Genomic DNA, 5000 nt, shown 5'->3' on the forward strand with positions numbered 1-5000 from the left:
TCCCGGATGACGGACCTACCTGGCCCGGCCCCGGACCCGCGCCGCTGTTGGCTCGGGATGCTCTCGGGCGGAATAATCGCTCCCGTCAGCGGCGCTTCAGCTTTGGACAATTTCACGACCCGTCTTGAAACACGGACCAAGGAGTCTAACATGTGCGCGAGTCATTGGGCTGTACGAAACCTAAAGGCGTAATGAAAGTGAAGGTCTCGCCTTGCGCGGGCCGAGGGAGGATGGGGCTTCCCCGCCCTTCACGGGGCGGCGGCCTCCGCACTCCCGGGGCGTCTCGTCCTCATTGCGAGGTGAGGCGCACCTAGAGCGTACACGTTGGGACCCGAAAGATGGTGAACTATGCCTGGCCAGGACGAAGTCAGGGGAAACCCTGATGGAGGTCCGTAGCGATTCTGACGTGCAAATCGATCGTCGGAGCTGGGTATAGGGGCGAAAGACTAATCGAACCATCTAGTAGCTGGTTCCCTCCGAAGTTTCCCTCAGGATAGCTGGTGCTCGTACGAGTCTCATCCGGTAAAGCGAATGATTAGAGGCCTTGGGGCCGAAACGACCTCAACCTATTCTCAAACTTTAAATGGGTGAGATCTCCGGCTTGCTTGATATGCTGAAGCCGCGAGCAAACGACTCGGATCGGAGTGCCAAGTGGGCCACTTTTGGTAAGCAGAACTGGCGCTGTGGGATGAACCAAACGCCGAGTTAAGGCGCCCGAATCGACGCTCATGGGAAACCATGAAAGGCGTTGGTTGCTTAAGACAGCAGGACGGTGGCCATGGAAGTCGGAATCCGCTAAGGAGTGTGTAACAACTCACCTGCCGAAGCAACTAGCCCTGAAAATGGATGGCGCTGAAGCGTCGTGCCTATACTCGGCCGTCAGTCTGGCAGTCATGGCCGGTCCTTGCGGCCGGCCGCGAAGCCCTGACGAGTAGGAGGGTCGCGGCGGTGGGCGCAGAAGGGTCTGGGCGTGAGCCTGCCTGGAGCCGCCGTCGGTGCAGATCTTGGTGGTAGTAGCAAATACTCCAGCGAGGCCCTGGAGGGCTGACGCGGAGAAGGGTTTCGTGTGAACAGCCGTTGCACACGAGTCAGTCGATCCTAAGCCCTAGGAGAAATCCGATGTTGATGGGGGCCGTCATAGCATGATGCGCTTTGTGCTGGCCCCCGTTGGGCGAAAGGGAATCCGGTTCCTATTCCGGAACCCGGCAGCGGAACCGATACAAGTCGGGCCCCTCTTTTAGAGATGCTCGTCGGGGTAACCCAAAAGGACCCGGAGACGCCGTCGGGAGATCGGGGAAGAGTTTTCTTTTCTGCATGAGCGTTCGAGTTCCCTGGAATCCTCTAGCAGGGAGATAGGGTTTGGAACGCGAAGAGCACCGCAGTTGCGGCGGTGTCCCGATCTTCCCCTCGGACCTTGAAAATCCGGGAGAGGGCCACGTGGAGGTGTCGCGCCGGTTCGTACCCATATCCGCAGCAGGTCTCCAAGGTGAAGAGCCTCTAGTCGATAGAATAATGTAGGTAAGGGAAGTCGGCAAATTGGATCCGTAACTTCGGGATAAGGATTGGCTCTGAGGATCGGGGCGTGTCGGGCTTGGTCGGGAAGTGGGTCAGCGCTAACGTGCCGGGCCTGGGCGAGGTGAGTGCCGTAGGGGTGCCGGTAAGTGCGGGCGTTTAGCGCGGGCGTGGTCTGCTCTCGCCGTTGGTCGGCCTCGTGCTGGCCGGCGGTGCAGGATGCGCGCGCCTGCGCGGCGTTCGCGCCCCGGTGCTTCAACCTGCGTGCAGGATCCGAGCTCGGTCCCGTGCCTTGGCCTCCCACGGATCTTCCTTGCTGCGAGGCCGCGTCCGCCTTAGCGTGCTCCTCCGGGGGCGCGCGGGTGCGCGGATTCTCTTCGGCCGCCATTCAACGATCAACTCAGAACTGGCACGGACTGGGGGAATCCGACTGTCTAATTAAAACAAAGCATTGCGATGGCCCTAGCGGGTGTTGACGCAATGTGATTTCTGCCCAGTGCTCTGAATGTCAACGTGAAGAAATTCAAGCAAGCGCGGGTAAACGGCGGGAGTAACTATGACTCTCTTAAGGTGGCCAAGTGGCGGCGGTGTGGCTGCATCCGGACTTGGCTTTTCGAAGTGCGGTCTTGATGTAGTCGTGCTGCTGCTGCGAGGTGCCTTCCTTGGGTTATGGTTACAGGGAGAGTGATGCGCAATACATGGGCCTAGCCCTCTTAGCCTCTCCTCTCCTGCGGTCTTCTCCCCTTCTCGTGGGCCCGCTGATTTTCGCAGAGTGGAAGACCGCACCAGGGGCTTGGGGGGGTTACCAGCCCCCCCTCGCACTATCCCTTTTTTTAGTTGGGGGCAGTATTCAGAGAAAAAGTGGTGGCCCTTCCGCTGAAGGTGCCACCCCAACTCCCCCAGCACCTAGCCGGCCAACCGGCCGTGCCGAAAATCTTGTAACTTTTGCAGCTGTATACGCCTGTAGTGAGTGCCACCGCAGCTTCACCACCAAGAACGGTCTCGGGGTCCATCGCCGCCGCCAACACCTTGCGGCCGCCAACGCGGAGATCGTCACGGAGAGGCATCGCGCGAGGTGGACGGAGGAAGAAGTCCTGTCGCTCGCCAAGGCGGAGGCCGAACTGTTCCTCGAGAGGGACGCCCGGTTCTTCTTTGTAAATCAAGAGCTCATCAGGATGTTCCCCGACCGAACGCTTGAGGCAATCAAGTGCCGACGGCGGCAAGCTGCCCACAAGCAGCTTGTCCGCCAATTCATGGAGGCGCTTGAGATCGGTCGGGGGGAAGAGCCGGCGTCCCGCCGGGGAGCAGCGAGCCCGCTGCCTGACGCGGGCGAGGCCGCTGCGCCGCCCGTCGACGCAGCCGAGGACTTCGCGGCCGACACCACCGGGCCGCCGCCGGAGGGGCCGACTGACGCCGCCATCTGGGAGCATCTGGCGGGGCTACCCGCTTCCGCCCAGCGTTTCTCTGCCCTGGATCGTCTCATAGGTCTGGGGCGGGGCACGCCGCCCGATGTCATCCTGGGCATGCTCCCGGATGCCCTTGCGTCGGTCGGGTCCAGAGGGGAGAGATCGATCACCAGGACACAGCGGCCGCGCCAACCATCTAAGCGGCCGCCTGCCGCGCCGCCGACGCAGAAGCGCAAGCGGCGCCGCTGGGAGTATGCGAGAACGCAGGATGCCTTCCGACGGTCGCGTGCACGTTGCGTGCGCGGCCTCTTGGATGGCACCCTGCTCCAGCCGCCACCTGCCATCCCTGGTCTGCTGGACTTCTGGGCGGACCTCTTCACCAAGAAGCCCATCTCCACCGCGGGCTTCATTCGTGACCGCCTCCTCCCGCACTCGGAGCCTGTCGCTCCTGAGTGCCTATGGGGGCCGGTAACACATGAGGAGGTCGCCGCCGCGTTGCCGCCCAGGGGATCAGCAGCCGGGCCGGACGGCCTTACCCCAGCGGAGTTGCGGCGCCTGCCGCACGAAGTCCTGGTGAAAGTGATGAATCTCTTCCTTCTGGCCCGCGCCCTTCCGGAACGCCTGCTTCGCGCGCGAACGTCCCTTCTCCCGAAGACGGCTGCACCAACATCCCCCGCTGACTTTCGCCCCATTACGGTCTGCTCGGTGTTGGCGCGGACCTTTCACAAGGTTCTCGCGTCACGCCTGATGCGCGCATGTGCTGTGGACGAACGTCAGCGGGCATTCATCCCTCGGGATGGGATGTTGGAAAATACCTTCATCTTGGACACTGCTCTCACCGACGCAGTTCGCTCCTGCCGCTCTGTCTTTGTGGCATCGATCGACGTATCTAAGGCATTCGATTCGGTAGATCATGCTGCCCTTCGCCCCGTGCTGAAGGCGCATGGCCTGCCGGATTGTTTTGTCGAGTATGTCGAGCGGTGCTACGAGGGCAGCACGACAGTGATAGCGGACGGCGCCGGCGTGGGCGTGTCTGTGCAGCCAGCACGGGGCGTTCGCCAGGGCGATCCCCTCTCCCCCCTCCTGTTCAACTTTGCGGTGGACTACGTTTTAGGCCAACTGCCCTCCCACATCGGAGCTCGGATCCTCGGTCGCAGAGTCAACGCTGCGGCCTTTGCAGATGACGTCTTGCTGTTTGCAGCGACCCCGAGGGGCTTGCAGTCCCTCATCGACGCAGCTACCGCAGCCCTCGCCCACCTGGGGCTGCAGATCAACGCCCGGAAGTGTTTCACCCTCGCCTTAGTCGCGTCAGGGCGCGAGAAGAAGGTGAAGGTGGACAGCAATGTCACCTTCACAGCAGGCAATACCACCATGCCTGCCCTGCGTGTGGGTGAAACCTTCCGGTACCTGGGGCTGCAATTTTCCACGGCGGGTCGCTGTGTCTTCAATCCACGTCGCCACCTGGTGGAGCAGCTTGACGTCATCTCCCGAGCTCCGCTGAAGCCGCAACAGCGCCTCCACGCTCTCACCAACGTACTTCTCCCTGGCCTGTACCACGGGCTGGCCCTCAGCCGCACCCGGGTGGGTGCATTGAAGTCGGCCGACGTCACCATCCGGGCCGCCGTCAGGAGATGGTTCCGCCTTCCGGCGGACACCCCCCTGGGATACTTCCACGCTCCTGTTGCCCAGGGGGGCCTCGGCATTCCATCTTGCCGATGGATGGGTCCGACCCTCCGTCGGTCCCGTCTCCTGGCGCTGAAGAAGATAGGGCCAGCCTGCGACGGTGCAGGCATGGATGAGGTGCAGCGTGAGATCGAGGTGCTGGAGCGCCACCTAATGTGGGAGGGCCACCTCCTCAAATCGTCAACGCAGGTTGGAGAAATGTGGGCGGCGCGCCTACACATCGCCATTGACGGTGCGGCGCTCTCATCTTCTGCCGCCGTCAGTGGCCAACATCAGTGGGTCGCCGACACCAGTCGCCTGCTATCTGGGCGTGAATACATCGACGCCCTCCGCGCCCGCATCAACGCCTTCCCTACGAAGGCACGGCGCAGTCGCGGGCGGGAGGCGGACACCAGATGC

The 5000-nt window shown here is 62.4% G+C and overlaps 1 pseudogene; it reads left to right on the plus strand.

Moving 5' to 3' along the window:
* LOC126444975 (large subunit ribosomal RNA) overlaps nt 1–5000 on the plus strand; it is a 7957-nt pseudogene that overhangs the window by 802 nt on the left and 2155 nt on the right.

This window comes from Schistocerca serialis, unplaced genomic scaffold, assembly GCF_023864345.2.
Source record: "Schistocerca serialis cubense isolate TAMUIC-IGC-003099 unplaced genomic scaffold, iqSchSeri2.2 HiC_scaffold_319, whole genome shotgun sequence".
NCBI classification, from domain to species: domain Eukaryota; kingdom Metazoa; phylum Arthropoda; class Insecta; order Orthoptera; family Acrididae; genus Schistocerca; species Schistocerca serialis.